The 17,190-nt window shown below is 38.3% G+C and overlaps 1 long non-coding RNA gene across 1 annotated transcript; it reads right to left on the bottom strand.

Annotated features, from left to right (window-relative positions):
* Window positions 1-8,727: 8,727 nt before the first annotated feature.
* On the bottom strand, window positions 8,728-11,815 carry LOC130459819 (uncharacterized). Its single transcript, XR_008919457.1, has 3 exons — window positions 11,755-11,815; window positions 11,386-11,549; window positions 8,728-8,776 (listed from the first exon to the last, which is right to left on the bottom strand). It is a non-coding gene; the product is annotated as an uncharacterized lncRNA (long non-coding RNA).
* Window positions 11,816-17,190: the final 5,375 nt, after the last annotated feature.

The raw sequence follows: 17,190 nt of genomic DNA, 5'->3' as shown, positions 1-17,190 counted from the left end.
AATTGCTTGAAATTTTGACACAATGTTGCTGGATATTTTCTTGATCTATGGTAATTTTGTCTTTCCCCAATTCGTAAAATTTGAAACCCTAATTTAATTTTAATTAATTTTGGTTTAATAATTCGGTTAATTGGGAAAGGGGATATAATTTCATGGGTCAGTGGCTAATTTTAAAAATTATTGGATTAAAATTTTGAATGGTTTCGTTAATTTTAATGGCACTTAAACCAAATTATTAAAAATCTGAAATTTAAATGTTAATGAACGATTTAAAGCTTCGGATTTTATTAATTAAAAGTTCAAATTTTTAATGTTGATTCGTTCGTTCTTTAAAGTTTGAATAATGTTAGCCTTGATTTAATAATTTTACGAAATTGGATTGTCGTAAAAGTTTATTAAATCGTTAAAAATCGTTGTTTTTCGAAAATAAAAATCGTAACTTTTTGAAAAATAATATTAATGCAAGTTCGTGAAATTAAATTGATTTTTAATTGAGTTGGTCCGTATCATGAACCAAAGGCACGAACATGATGTGTGGTGGACGTATGGCTCGACGAGCCATACAGGATGCTATGCGATGGCCGAGCCGCAGTGACACGGGCAGCAGCAAGCGCTCGTGCGTGCTGGGAGAGGAAAGGGGCAGACGAATGCTTGCGGGGGCTGCGACGAAGCAAGGCACAAGGCCCTGCGACGTCCAGCGCAGCAATGTACAACGACGCAGCGCAGGGGCAGCGTTGGCTGCGGGCACGTGCGCGCGCGAAGGCTGCAGGGTGTGCGAGCTTGCTCGTGCGGCTCGTAGGCCACACGCAAGGTCTATGGGGCTGGGCGCAAGCCTAGCCCAACTACGTAATTGAACTTTTTTGTTCAAAATTGTTTGTTTTGCTGGGCTTCGCATATTTGAATTAATTTGGGCTAACGGGATATTTAATTTAATATTTTATTTGCTTGGGCTGGGCCGCGAGTTTTAATTTAATATTTCATAATTAATTATCCGGAATGATTATTGGTTTGAGTGGGAGCCCCTAAATGAAATTAAAATGAAATAATAATTTTTAATTATTTTCGTAGGTCACATTATTTTAATTAAATTCAATTTTAATTAGAATAAAGTCTAACGATTAAGAATTTGCAAATTGATTAATCTTTTAGGACGCGTTTATGTGAACGTGAATTTTAATTAATTCACGTAAATACTTTCATATTTTCATGGGCCATTCGTTTTAGCACACGAATGGGTGAATGCATAGAATATATATTTTATGTAATGCAGGTACTCCAAGTGACTAGTATGGCCAATTTAGGATAGTTAAATACTGTCTGCGTACCGTTTTATCTTTGAATGTAAAGTTTTAAATATGGTCTGCGTACCATGGAAAATTTGATGTAATTTTATTATTTTCAAGTATTTCTAAGTTTAGAACTTTAAGTTAGCATTTGAACGAAGATTCAAGACAAAGCCAAGCTAACAAGGAGGTGATGAAGATTGGATGCTTCAAGACAAGATGTTTTGGGCCATACTAGATCACCATTTCTTTATGCAATTTAATATGTATATATTATGCGTGAATGTATGAATGTATGTATGCTTTGCATGAACAAGCTGTTTCGTATGAATCGATTAGATTAAGTTCACTAAATAATCGAACCAACATAGAAACAACTAGGTCCAAGTAATATTGAGTTTAAAAATTTCCTTCCAAATCAAGCACTTACAAAAATCTAAGGATCTAAGGTAGTAGGTTTACGCTAAAGCGAGGTGTTATTTTAGTTGACTTAGGCGGTAAGGCGTCCTAAAGGAGCACGTTGATTGTGGTTACAACTCAAACAACAATGGCATTATGTTGTGGCAATGGGGATAAATTATGGCATTAATTTATTAACCAAGAGTAATTTGGAGATTACTAGCAATAGGTTTTGCTTACCTAAAATCTTAAACTACTTAAGACATGCTAAAGCTGCTTAAGGATTTAGGACTTTTTGGGTCTTGGAATCGTTTCACTCATTTTGGACCATGTTTTTGCTTTTTGCATGAATGAAATGTTTTAATAGCTTTAATGATTGCATGTTTGCTTTTATTTCAAAGTTATTGAATTTTATGAATGGTTATTTATTGCAAATTCTTTTCGATTGTAGTAATCAAATGGCCGCAAACAATAACACTTTCAATCTGCGTTCAATTCTCGATAAAGAGAAGTTGAATGAGAACAATTTCCTCGACTGGCAAAGGAACTTACAAATAGTTCTTATGCATGAAGAAAAGGAATATGTCCTTGAGAAGAGGCTAGGCCGGAGGTAACTCAAGCTGCCCTTAATCGTTGGATTCAGGCCAACAGGGATGTCAAATGTGTGATGCTTGTATCCATGAGTCCTGAACTTCAGAAAACGTTCATTAATTCGGATGCTTACCAAATCATCTCGGATTTGAAGAACATGTTTTAGGACTAAGCCAGAATCAGAAGATTTGAGATTCAGAGGTTGATCCTTGAGACTAAGCTCAAGAAAGGAGAACCAGTGAGCCCACATGTTCTTAAAATGATTGGACTCTTTGAGAACATGAGAGCTCTAGATTCTGACGTCTCAAATGAAATGGCTATTGACATCATTCTCCATTCTCTTCATAATGGATATGATCAGTTCAAGTTGAATTACAACATGAACAGCATGGAGAAACCTCTTACTGAGCTTCACGGAATTTTAAAAACCGCTGAAAAGACGCTCAAGCAAGAGAACAAGCACGAAATGCTTATGGTGCGTAAGGGCAAGAACTTCAAGAAATCAGGCAAGAATAAGGGCAAGAAGGGTAAGGGCAAGGATACGCCCTCATCCAAGTCCAACGGCACCAGTTCTGGTAAACAGAAAAGGGTGACTCGTTCTCCTGCCGACTCTGAATGCTTCCACTGCAAGAAGAAGTGGCATTGGAAGAGGGATTGCTTGAAGAAGAAGGAAGATGAGAAGAACGGGAATGTTGCTTCTACTTCAGGTATATATGTTATACATTGTAATCTTTCAAATTCTACTTCTTGGGTATTAGATACTGGTTGTGGCTCACACTTATGTTCCAATTCACAGGGACTAAGGAGAAGTAGAAGGCTTGATAAAGGCGAGATGGATCTACGCGTGGGAAATGGAGCACGGATTGCTGCATTAGCCGTAGGATCTTATTTGATTTCTTTGCCTAGTGGGTTTGTTTTGGAACTAGAAAACTGTTACTATGTTCCTAGTATCACCAGAAATATCATTTCCGTTTCAAGTTTGGATTCTAAAGGTTTTAGTTTTCAATTTAAAGACAATAGTTGTTCTTTTTCATTGAATGAAATGTTTTATGGTTCAGCACAACAAGAAAACGGTCTTTATGTGCTAGATACAAGCAAACACATTTATAACATAAATACCAAAAAGGCTAAAACTGGTGATTCGGATCTCACATTTCTGTGGCATTGTCGATTAGGCCATATAAACACAAAGCAACCTTTCTCAAAGGTGGGAGAAAGAGCAAGCAAACTACTAGGGCTAATACATACGGACGTATGTGGGCCTATGAGTACGAAAGCTAGAGGTAAGTTCAGCTATTTCATAACGTTTACAGACGACTTCAGTAGATATGGCTATACTTACTTAATGAAGCACAAGTATAAATCGTTTGAGAAATTCCGAGAATTTCAAAATGAAGTAGAGAATCAACATGGCAAGAAAATCAAAGCTCTAAGATCGGATCGAGGAGGTGAATATCTTAGCCACGAGTTTGATGACCATCTGAAAGAATGCGGTATTCTTTCTGAATTGACTGCTCCGAGGACACCTCGATGGAATGGAGTGTCGGAACGGAGAAACAGGACCTTACTCGATATGGTCAGGTCAATGATGGGTCAGGCCGAACTTCCTTTACAGTTCTGGGGACATGCGTTGCAAACTGCAGCACTCACACTGAATCCTGCTCCGTCAAAAGCTGTTGAAAATACTCCATACGAATTATGGACTGGGAAACTTCCAAAGTTGTCTTTTCTGAAGATTTGGGGTTACGAAGCATATGTCAAGCGATTAATTTCGGACAAGCTACAACCTAAATCTGACAAATGTTTCTTTGTTGGGTATCCAAAAGAAACTATGGGGTATTATTTCTACAACAAGTCAGACAACAAGGTTTTCGTTGCCCGTGACGGTGTCTTTTTGGAAAGAAATCATATTTCCAAATTGACAAGTGGGAGAATAATAGACCTCGAAGAGTTTCGAGACGAACAACGAACTCAGAACTCTTTAGAAGCAGTTCAGGTTGATGAACCTCCAAGGTCTTTAGAAGATCCAGTGGGAGTAGTTCCTCAAAACGTTGTTGCCCCTGGTAGGTCAAATAGAACTATTTTTCAGCCGGACAGATGGACAGGCGTCGTCTTGACTGAAAACTTAGACGTTCTCATATTGGATAGTGATGAACCTATGACTTACAAGCAAGCTATGACTAGCCCAAGCTCCACTAAATGGTTAGAGGCCATGAGATCTGAAATAGACTCCATGTCTGAAAATCAAGTCTGGGATTTGGTTGATTTGCCGGATGGGTTCACACCTATCGGATGCAAATGGGTCTTCAAGTTGAAGAAAGACAAAGATGGAATTGTATACATATACAAGGCTAGATTGGTAGCAAAAGGTTACAAGCAAGTTCACGGCGTTGACAACGATGAAACCTTTTCTCCAGTCACGATGCTTAAGTCTATTCCGATAATCCTTGCGATTGCCGCTTTTCATGACTATGAAATATGGCAAATGGATGTCAAAACTGCCTTCTTGAATGGTGTTCTTGAAGAGACTGTGTTCATGACACAGCCGGAGGGTTTTGTCGATCAAAAGAACCAAGGAAAGGTATGCAAGCTTAAGAAGTCCATCTACGGACTAAAGTAGGCATCAAGGAGTTGGAATAAACGATTTGATGAAGCAGTCAATAAGTTTGGCTTCATCAGGAATCAGGACGAATCTTGTGTATACAAGAAGGTCAGTGGGAGTAAAATTGCATTCCTAGTCTTGTATGTTGATGACATACTGCTTATTGGAAACGACATTCCTATGTTGCAGTCTGTAAAGACTTGGCTTGGAAAGTGTTTCTCAATGAAGGACTTAGGAGAGGCACAATACATATTGGGCACAAGATCTATAGGGATAGATCTAAGAGGATGATTGGACTAAGCCAAAGCACTTACATTGACAAAGTGCTAGCTAGGTTCAATATGATGGAAGCCAAGAGAGGCCATCTACCCATGTCACATGGCATATATCTAAGCAAGAATCAGTGTCCCAAAACATCTGATGAGCGTAGGAAGATGAGTGGAATTCCATACGCTTCGGCTATTGGATCCATCATGTATTCTATGATTTGTACAAGGCCGGATGTTTCGTTCGCACTCAGTGCAACGAGCAGGTACCAGTCAGAACCAGGTGAGGCGCATTAGACTTCTGCCAAGAACATCCTAAAGTACCTTAAAAGGACAAAGGATCAGTTTCTGGTTTATGGTGGTACAGATGAGTTGATTGTTAAGGGCTATACGGACGCAAGCTTTCAAATCGACGGAGATGATTTCAGATCACAGTCTGGGTTTGTGTTCTGCCTCAACGGCGGAGCAGTAACCTAGAAAAGTGCTAAGCAAAGCACTATTGCGGATTCTACAACTGAAGCCGAGTACATTGCTGCCTCAGAAGCAGCAAAGGAAGCTGTTTGGATTCGAAAGTTCATCGAAGAACTTGGTGTTGTCCCCTCCATTAAAGGACCAGTAGCTATGTATTGTGACAATAGCGGAGCCATTTCCCAGGCAAAGGAGCCTAGGAGCCACCAGAAGTCCAAGCACGTACTGCGGAGATTTCACATACTTCGAGAGATAGTTGAACGAAAAGAAATCGAGATTTGCAAGGTTGGAACTAACGACAACGTCGCGGATCCATTGACTAAACCGTTGCCACAAGTGAAACACAACGCACATGTAGCAACCATGGGAATCAAGCATGTTGGACAATGGCTTTGATTTTCTAAGTATTGTTTTAGAACATCTGCTAGATCTATGTTTAAAACAATTGGTTTAACCATTTCATATTTCTGAATTTATTATTTCATATTCTTTTAATCGTGGTTTAGAATTAAATGATAAGTCCATGTGATTCAAATCATTCAAATGGGATGTCAAGATGGATTCTTCGACAAAGAAACACCCATAAGTGAACTTGAATATTGAAGTCACAAAGGATCCCTAATCCAGGTCATTGAAAGGTGGACGACCAATGACTAATGAAGATTAGATTGCAAGTAGATTACTTAGTTCTGTTTCTTCAACTAGAGTGACTGGATGTCAGAATCTTTTGCATAGATACTTATTGGATCTTGTATCGGATTGACTATGAGAACACTTTAAGAGATTAAAGTCATGTCATAGGTAGTTCTGATTAGAAACCGCTCCTCGGAACATGAGCGATTATGTCTGCTCGTTTGAGAATTAGTTCGCTTTGATACTAGCTAAACGTCGCACCGTAAAAGGAGGCTATAAAAGCAGTTATTGGGCGTACTATGAATCAAAGTGAGTGTTCATAGATTGCAAGAATGGATTGTCCTCCTATCTTTGATAGGATATGGTGTTGTTGTGTAACAAGGCCTCTCGGAGAGTTAGATACTGTAAAATGCATGGCCGTGCTCAGAATGGTTAAGGCTTAACCTTCTGCTAAAGTTTGAGAGTTGAACTCTGTAATCCGAGAAACATTTCTGGACCTAATAAGGATGGCTTGGATCTTACCTTATGTTCAGTAAGTAACACTAAGCGACATAGGAATGTGAATTCACACTTGTCTGAATGACAAGTGGGAGACTGAAGGAAATATGTCCTTCACCCAAGGTGCATTAAGTCTAATACCAAGGTTCAGATTAATTGCAAACAATTAATTCAGTGAGATCAAGTGATCGGAACAGCTAGCTGGAGCAATTCTTCCGATCAGTGAGTTCTAATGGATATTGAACTCACAGCTTACTCTTTACTGAACCTACAAGGTCACACCAATGACACGTAACAGATCACCGGATTAAATGAATCGGAAATTCATTTAATAGCTTTGCGGGAATTATTTGGAAAACGTATTATACGATACGACCTTGCATCGGAATCGTATATCCTATCGCGAATATTCGTAAGCTGTACGATAGTGATTCGTCGTATACGAAACGATAAATAATATATCGGAAATATATCAAATCGCGAATACGAAGGGCATCGGAGTTGCCGACCCGTCGAGCCAAGCACGTAAGCGTGCAAGGCCCAACGAGCCAGCAAGCTCGCGAGCAAAGGCGAGCAAGGCCAGCCCTTTGGGCGCGAGCACGCAACAGCACGCAACAGCAGCAACAACGCAGCGATGAGCGAGCAGGCCCATGGCCCAGCTACTCGGCGCGCGCGCTGTGGGTTTCGCCCTGCAGTGTGTGTTGCTGGGCGGCGGGCTGTGGTCCGTGTCCTTGTGTATGTGGCCGGTCAAGGCTCTTTAGTCTTGGCCGGTTACATCAATAATACAATAGGTCAATTGTATTATTCCAACAAATAATTCATACTCAAACCCTAGACACAGAGAACCCTAATTCTCTCAGTGCCTCCAAAGTGAGTTCTTCCCAAAAGGACAAACTCTTGATCGATTGTCTAAGCTAAGATAATCAAGACGGATCTGATCGTGTCGGTGAACCAAGTAGAGGAACGACAAGTGGAGTTCTAAGTTCGTGTTCGTTGACAATTTGTGGAAAACACGCTTCAAACGTAAGTTGTCTTAATCTGTGCTTTATACATGTTTCCTGGCTTTGGGGATTGTTTCCGCACATGTTATTATGTTTAACTGTATTCCCCAACAGTCCCCTATTCGAAACTTTTCAATTCCAAATCCATGATGGCGTAGTGCCGGATTTTCCCAATTCAATTCCAAATTCCATGACCAAACATTTCAAAATTCCAAGTCCACGGCGGCATGATGCCGGCACTAGTAGAAAAAACCCTTGTTGCAGCGGGCTTTTAGACCCCTGTTGCAGCGTACATCGTATGCTGCAACTGGGGGGCCTGCAACAAGTATTGACTTGTTGCAGCGTACAATGTACGCTGCGAAAAGTACTTTTTTGCAGCGTACATTTGCATGTACGCTGCAACAAGTGTGTAAAATTAGGCAAAATTCAAGACTTGTTGCAGCGTACAAAATGATGTACGCTGCAACAGACTGGTTTGTTGCAGCGGGCTTTTATTTGTACGCTGCTGCAACAAACCAGTTTGTTGCAGCGTACAAATAAAAGCCCGCTGCAACAAACCAGTCTGTTGCAGCGTACATCATTTTGTACGCTGCAACAAGTCTTGATTTTTGCCTAATTTTACACACTTGTTGCAGCGAACAAGTATATGCCCCCTGCAACAAAGCTGTGCTTTTGGCGGGAAAATTTTAGTTTTATTTATCTATACCTAGGGTGTCTTGCACCAAATATAGGAACCTGTCAACAACAATAAATAAAATATCGCAACCTGTAGAACAAATATAAAAAATAATAACTGGTGTTTTGTATACATATATATATCCCAAAACCAAAGTGCACGTACTACATTCAAATATACGTTCCAATTTCAATGTACGCATACATTTTAATGGAAACGATTGTTCTATAACAACTAAACCACCTCGATCAAGCGCGCTCAAGCCAATAGTAAATACTTGCGGGTAAAACACTTAGCCCGTTGCTCACTAACCACATCAATTTCCTCACTAGTATAGGCGCATTCCTCGGAGTGTAGACCTTTACAAAAACAGAAATTTCAACTAAGCATTAGATTAAATTCAAATTAAATATCACACTTTAACATTCAAGCAACTAATAACAATGTCCTAATAGTCTTGGAAACTTAAAGCTAAGCATATTAATCATGTAAAAGGTATAAAATGAATTCTTAGGTTATGTAGCTCAAATTTGGGAGCGAAAATGTCATTTTAGCCTAAATAAAACCTATAACGACCCAATGAGCCTTAAATGTGCGTAAATAGATTGGAATGAGTCTTAGAAAGTTAAAACTATGCATATTAAACATGTAAAAAGTTTAAAATGAGTCATTAGGTTCTTTAGTTCAAAGTTGGGAGCGAAAATGTCAATCCAGCCTAAATAAGACCTATAACGACCCAATGAACCTTAAATGTGCATAAATAGATTGGAACGAGTCTTGGAAACTTAAAGCTAAGTATATTAATCATTTAAAAGGTTTAAAATGAGTCCTTAGGTTCTTTATTTCAAATTTGGGAGAGAAAATACTCATTTTAGCCTAAATATGGCCAATAACGACCAAACAAACCTTAAATGTGCATAAATAGATTGGAATAAGTCTTGGAAACTTCAAACTAAGCATATTAATCATGTACAAAGTTTAAAATAAGTCCTTAGGTTCTTGAGTTCAAATTTGGGAGCGAAAATATCATTTTAGCCTAAATATGACCTATAACGAACCAATGAGCCTTAAATGTGCATTAATAGATTCGAATGAGTCTTAGAAAGTTAAAACTATGCATATTAAACATGTAAAAAGTTTAAAATGAGTCATTAGGTTCTTTAGTTCAAAGTTGGGAGCGAAAATGTCAATCCAGCCTAAATAAGACCTATAACGACCCAATGAACCTTAAATGTGCATAAATAGATTGGAACGAGTCTTGGAAACTTAAAGCTAAGTATATTAATCATTTAAAAGGTTTAAAATGAGTCCTTAGGTTCTTTATTTCAAATTTGGGAGAGAAAATGCTCATTTTAGCCTAAATATGACCTATAACGACCCAATGAGCCTATAGGTGCATAAATAGATTGGAACGAGTCTTAGATCGTTAAAATTATGCATATTAAACATGTAATAAGTTTTAAATGAGTCCTTAGGTTCTTTATTTTAAAGTTGGGAGCAAAAATGCCTTATTTTAGCCTAGATATGACCTAGAACGATCAAACAAGCATTAAATGGGTATAAGTAGATTAGAATAAGTCCTAGAAACTCAAAACTAAGCTTATTAATCATATAATAATTTAAAAATGAGTCCTTAGGTTCTTAAGTTCAAAGTTGGGAGCGAAAATGTCATTTTAGCCTAAATATGACCTAAAACGACACAATGAGCCTTAAATGTGCATAAATGGATTGGAATGAGTCCTAGAAAGTTAAAAATAAGCATATAAAACATTTAGTAAGTTTAAAATGAGTCCTTAGGTTCTTTGGTTCATAGTTGGGAGCGAAAATGTCATTTTAGCCTAAATATGTCATATAACGACCAAACAAGCCTTAAATGTGTATAAGTAGTTAGAATAAGTCTTAGAAACTTAAAACTAAGCATATTAAACATGTAATAAGTTTAAAATAAGTCCTTAGGTTCTTTATTTTAAAGTTGGGATCGAAAATGCCTTATTTTATCCTAAATATGACCTATAACGATCAAACAAGCATTAAATGGGTATAAGTAGATTAGAATAAGTCTTAGAAACTTAAAACTAAGCATATTTATCATATAATAAGTTTAAAATGAGTCATTAGGTTCTTAAGTTCAAAGTTGGGAGCGAAAATGTCATTTTAGCCTAAATATGACCCATAACGACACAATGAGCCTTAAATGTGCATAAATGGATTGGAATGAGTCCTAGAAAGTTAAAAATAAGCATATAAAACATTTAGTAAGTTTAAAATGAGTCCTTAGGTTCTTTGGTTCATAGTTGGGACCTATAACGACCAAACAAGTCTCAAATGTGCATAATAGATAGGATTGAGTCTTAAAAAGTTAAAAATAATCATATGAATCATGTAATAAGTTTGAAATTAGTTTTTAAGTTCGTTAGATCAAAGTTGGGAGCGAAAATGTCATTTTAGCCTAAATATGACCTATAACGGCCAAAGAAGTCATGAATGTGCATAAATAGATTGGATTAAGTCTTGTAAAGTTAAAACTAATCATATAAAACATTTAATATGTTTAAAATGAGTCCTAAGGTTCTTTATTTCATATTTGGGAGCAAAAAAGCCTCATTTTAGCCTAATATGACCTATAACGACCAAACAAGCCTTAAATTTGCATAAGTAGATTGGAACGAGTGTTAGAAAGTTAAAACTATTCATATTAAACATGTAATAAGTGTAATACTCTGAGAAAATATGTAGCTTTTCCTATTTGGTTTATTGTTCACAAATCAGGATCTTTGGACAACAACAAATGCTTATTAATCCAAGAAGCTTTTCCTATTTGGTTAAAACCCACACATTATTCACAATCTTCAACTTTTGTGATAATCATAAATCATAATGGACAAGCACTGTAGAATAGAGGTAGTCTAGATGCCTGAAAAACCTATAGCCTGGATATCGAACCTCCTAGTTAGATGAAAGCTCATACCTGACCAGATGCGGCCAATCCATCAGTTAAAAGAGAGACAGCCAACCACACTTGCATACAGATTTGATGAGCAGCCATAGCTAGAGGACCTTGACGAGCAGCCATCGAGGTCCCAATCGTCATAGTTATCAAAACAGCCACAGTTCTTCCAATCAGAAATCCACCTGGAAAAAAGGTAAACATAAGGAAACAGACGGCAATCCAAACATGTACGAGTAACACTTTAAGTAGGTACAAACAATGGCCACTTAAGCAGACTAATTTAAGAAGTTTGTAATGGTGATTATTAAGTAGAAGGTTATTAAAATCAATGTGTTGGATAAAGAATCAAAAACAGAAAATAACCATAAACATTTCTCTGACACTCACCAGATTTTAAATAGACCCCAAACTTCAGATCTCCAAATTTTGGAGGTAATAATATTACTCTATTGCTAAGAAACCAAATCATCAAGAAGCTACCTATGTATCTGGAGCACAAACAAGCAGCATGATTACCAATAAAGTTAAAAGAAAGCCGACTAACAGACTTCAGGAAGAAAGTGCATACTGAGACACAACGGTGGCAGTGGCTGCTCCAGTGAAACCCATCTGAAAATAATTTATGAAAAGCGGGAACAGAAAAACAGCTGCAAGATTGGCAACACCTGCATGCAGATCATCAATGTACAGACATAAAAAGTCAAAAAGTCAATATCTACACCTGCATTGGCCGTATCTGATCCCACAATAGAATTCAGTGAAGATTTACCAGTAGGACTATTAGAAAGAGCTAGCTGGCTAATCTGAGAAGTAGCAGACTCCAGAGATTGCTTTAAATTTGGATCTTTAACATCTGTCTCCTCCATATCCTCATCAGGTTAATATTTTGAGTTCTTAGCTCTATGAACGACAGCCTACCAAAGCCGAATTAACTAATCAATCTTCTGTTAAAAACTTAAAACATATATACAAATGGGGGGGGGGATTATACTATTTTGAGATTGAGGCTATCACGAATGATTTATTTTCAGGGATGAAGAAGCTATGCTGACCTAAAAATTATACTCACAAGCAAGAATGATTATCACCCGGAATCTACACTACAACAAACTAATAACCGACCTTACATATCATATGGAAAAATGGTAGTTGCAAAGAGATCATTGACTTCTTGGACTCTACCGAGATCTCACAACTTTATGAGAATAACTGGGTACGACCTCTAAGAATAGTACTTTCATGAAAAAAATTGTTACACTTTCAAATTAGGATGTCTTTTAAGCAAAAAGCTTGTAATGTGGAACAGAGATGAAGGCCAAAATATAATCATAACGGGAAGACCAGAACTCGTCATCAAAACATGATTTGGAATAAAGCAAGGGAAGTTAAGCCAAACCAATGAGTCAGTGACAACAACTGTACACTACCTCACTAAGTCTATATACAGGAAAATCTAGCAGAGGATGCGCATAGAAAATAGTTGCATTGTTACATTGATTTATTTTGTCAGTGTCTCTCACATACTCCTACCATGTTAGGCCTAGCTACAGTGACTGGACAAACGAATTGAACAAACAAATTAAACAAACCGTAAAAACAAATTGAACAAACCCTAAAAACGAATTGAACAAACGAATTAGACCCTAAAAACGAATTGAAAAAATGAATTGAAGAAACGAATTGAACAAACCCTAAAAAAGAATTGAACAAACGCAAAGAACCCTAAAAACGAATTAAAAAACCCTAATTCTTAAAACAAAAATCAGGTAAACGAATCGAGCAAACCTAAAAGAGGGGACAGGTAGCCGCGGCGAAGAGGTTGACGGAAAATAGGACGCGAGCAACTTTCTTTCTTGAAACCACCGGCTCATGTTTCATTATCCAATCCCACATCTAATAAGACCACACCAAATATACTTGTGGAAGAAATCAAATTACTAGTCGTCTTATAATAAACAATGATTACATTCATGATACACAGACTACCAAATAAACAAAAATATCACATAAATGGAGGAAAAGATTGGCATTAGAATGCAGAACAATGAAATCCAACTATCTAATGGAACCAATTACAAAAAAAATTTATATATTTGATTTCCAGAATTCCTTGCTTTTCTACACAGTAACTGGTTGCAACATGTAATTATCTTTGCTCAGGAGTTTCTTAGCATAGGAAAAAGAACACATGAAAATGAGATCCTCTATTAACCAAACCATACAATCGAATCTATGAACTGAATCCCCAATTAAAAGCTGACCCATGGTTCCTTTGCCAATCCCCCCCACATAAAAGGCTTTAAATTCAATCAAAACAAACAAATTCACAAGCATAACCAACTCAATTATACAGTAGCTCACACTTTATCATTACTTAATGGAAAAACCCAGTTAATGATGTTCAAATTCGCAGCAACAACAACAACAACAAAGAAAACTGAAATTGTGCATAAATTAAGGTGCTTAAGAGAAAATTTTACCCATTGTTAATTTGGCGACGTTTGGAGTCGACATCTTTGCTCAATCGAACCGCCTTCCTTTTCCGCACATCAAGAATAGGACTCAAACAAATAAAAAAAATTAAATGTATGAATCCACCAAAATCAAGTTCCGCAATTCCAATTGATTAGAAATTGCAACTCGACATCTACAATACCAAAACCTAGTTGTGAAATTGGAATCGAAATCAAAAGGCAGAATGATGATAAAAACTGTACCTGGATTTCTTCCCGGTGTCGAATTCATGTGCATTTATTCGAGTTAGACGATGGGCATCTCTGCGCCAACCCAAACCCTTTTCTTCCCCAATTCCCTTTTCCATTAAATCTCTTTCTCTCTCGCTTCTAAATTTGGCGCGTCACTTTAGGATCTGATTTTTAAAACCCTAATTCTTAAAACAAAAATCAGGTAAACGAATCGAGCAAACCTAAAAGAGGGGACAGGTAGCCGCGGCGAAGAGGTTGACGGAAAATAGGACGCGAGAAACTTTCTTTCTTGAAACCACCGGCGCGAGCAAGCTAAGTTTTTCCTTGGAACCAACGGCCGAGCAAGCTAATAGGTGGCCTCTGGCGAGGAGGCTAGAACCACCGAAGAAGAGAAAGGGTTTTTTTTTGAGGGGATGACGCAGGGAAAGTTAAGGGAGAAGAAGGGAGTTGAGAGTGAGAGATGCTTAATTTGTTTTGAATTAGTTTCAACGAATATTGCAGCGAAATTTTTTTTACCCGGGTTATTGCAGGGGGCTTTAACAAGTACGCTGCAACAAAAACGAGCTATTGCAGCGGGCTTTTAAAATGTACGCTGCAACAAACTTTTTTGCAGGGAACAATTAAATTGTACGCTGCAATAACCCTTTAAAGGGTTTGACCCGCGTTGACCGACTGGTTGTTGAAGCGTATTAACACATGTACGCTGCAACAAGGGGGTTGCAACAGGGGTTTTTTCTACTAGTGCGGACTTTCAAAATTCCAAATCCAATGTCTCAAATCCATGGCGGCATAATGCCGTGATTTTCAAAACTGAAAGCCTCATACCCTATACAAAAAATGCTTCTTTTCCTTTTCCAAGTTCAAACTCCGAATCAAATTCAAATTTCAAATTCATCTTCAAGCTACAAAAAATCCTTGTCTTCCATTGCTTTCAAATGCAAAATTCAAAATACTTCCAATGGGTTGAAAATCCCTTGAAATAATACAAATCCAAATTCGAAAACACTTCCACTGGGTTGAAAATCCCCTGAAATAGTACAAGTCCAATTGTCCAACGGGTTGAAAATCCCCAGAAATAATGCAAATTCAAATTCCACATTTCCTAAAATATTCCAAATTCTATCTACGGGTTGAAACTCCCCTAAAATACTTCGAAATCCAGCGGGTTGAAACTCCCCTAAAATAGTCCAAATTCTACTCCGGGTTGAAATTCGCCTAAAATATTCCAAAATCCAATGGGTTGAAATTCCCCTAAAATATTGAAGGGTTCAAATTCCCTTGAAATAATACAAAATCAATTCCCTTTCAATCGGGTTGAAACTCCCCTAAAATAATACAATATTCAATCTCCTAAAATATTTCCAATGGGTTGAAAATCCCTTGAAATAACACAAGTCAAATTCGCAATGGGTTGAAATCCCCCTAAAAAAGTCCGAGTTCAATATTCCAAGTTCTAGTACAAGGAGGAAACCTCCACAAAAGAATGAAGCTCCTCTCAAATATTTCCAACGGGTTGCAAATCCCGAATACAAATACAAAATCCAAAATCTCGAATCTTCAGAGTGGCACTTAGAGTCAAGTCTAGGTCTCATTCATTGCATACATATCATATCATGTGTCGGGAAGTCCAAATTCTAAAGTCATGTGGTGTGTCCTAACTAGGAGTCCAAAGATGTTGTGGGTTCGCCGAAGAGGAGAAAGGTTGAAGAGAACTCCATCAGCCCTAGCCTCCTTTATAGCTGGTATCGAGCAAGCAGTTAACTCACCTTCTACAAATCATGCTTCAAGTCCCTTTCAAGAATCTATTCAAATGGCCACTGTCGATCAAATTACTCAGCTCATGGCTGCCGTAGCCAACCTCAATACCAACCTGGATAACGTAAGCAACCGTTTGGGCGTCGTGGAGCAGGCCGCACCCGCGGATGACCTAACCAAAAAGATCTCTGCTCCAAATGGCAAAATGTTCAAGATTACTGTGGGCGAAGGATCTAGGATGAGCGAGTCTGAGTCAGAGGATGAGTCTGGATCTGAGTCTAGTAATGAGTCTAAGAGTCTAGGGCTAGAGTCTTGCATCAATCAAGAGCCTCTAAAGGCCGAGCTTCAAGTCAAAACTGTCGATGTAATGATTGCCAATTTCGATAACACTTCAATTTCCTCTTACTCTTCGAGTCCAAATTCAAACACACTTCTAAGTCGACAACACCGCAAATCATGCCTTACTCTCTTTTATGGACGGGTATGCAGGCTACAATCAGATTCCCATGGCAGAGGAGGACATGGAGAAGACAACCTTCATCAGCCAGTGGGGCACATATTGCTATACAGTTATGCCGTTCGGACTGAAGAACGCGGGGGCTACATATCAAAGAACAGCCACAACCATCATGAGCGATATGATTCTTAGGGAGATTGAGGTATATGTCGACGACATGATTGTCAAATCCAAAGAGCGACATGAGCATACCTCGGTACTCCGAAAATTCTTCGACAGGCTCAGGCAATACAATATGATGCTCAATCCTCAAAAATGTGGATTCGGGGTAACGTCAGGCAAGTAACTCGGATATGTCATCAGCTCTAGGGGCATCGAGGCTGATCCTTCGAAAATCAAAGCAATTCTAGAGATGAAGCCACCAACGAATGAAAAGGAAATTCGGGGGTTTCTCGGCAAACTTCAATACATCAGTAGGTTCATTTCGAAGCTCACTATGATCTGTGAACCGGTGTTTCGAAAGCTCCGAAAAAGTGAGCCCAAAGTCTGGGATGAGGACTGTCAACATTCGTTCGACATTATCAAAAGTTACCTCTCCAACCTGCCAGTTCTAAAGCCAGCCAAGCCAGGGATTCCCCTCAGGCTCTACCTTACAACAACAGATTTAGCAGTATGCTCGCCTAGGAGATTGAAGGCAAGGAGAATGTCGTATACTACATAAGCAAAAAGTTAATCGAGTACGAGACCAGATACACTCAGCTCGACAAACTCATCATTGCCTTGGTTTGGGCCACAAAGAAACTACAGCACTACATGCTCTCCCATACTGTGAACGTAATTAGCAAATGAGATCCTCTCAAGTACCTATTTGAAAAACCAGCTCTCAACGGACGGTTGTCCAGATGG

This window comes from Spinacia oleracea, chromosome 4 (genome assembly GCF_020520425.1).
Source record: "Spinacia oleracea cultivar Varoflay chromosome 4, BTI_SOV_V1, whole genome shotgun sequence".
Classification (NCBI taxonomy): Eukaryota; Viridiplantae; Streptophyta; class Magnoliopsida; order Caryophyllales; family Amaranthaceae; genus Spinacia; species Spinacia oleracea.
This window is presented reverse-complemented; position numbering and strand designations above follow the sequence as displayed.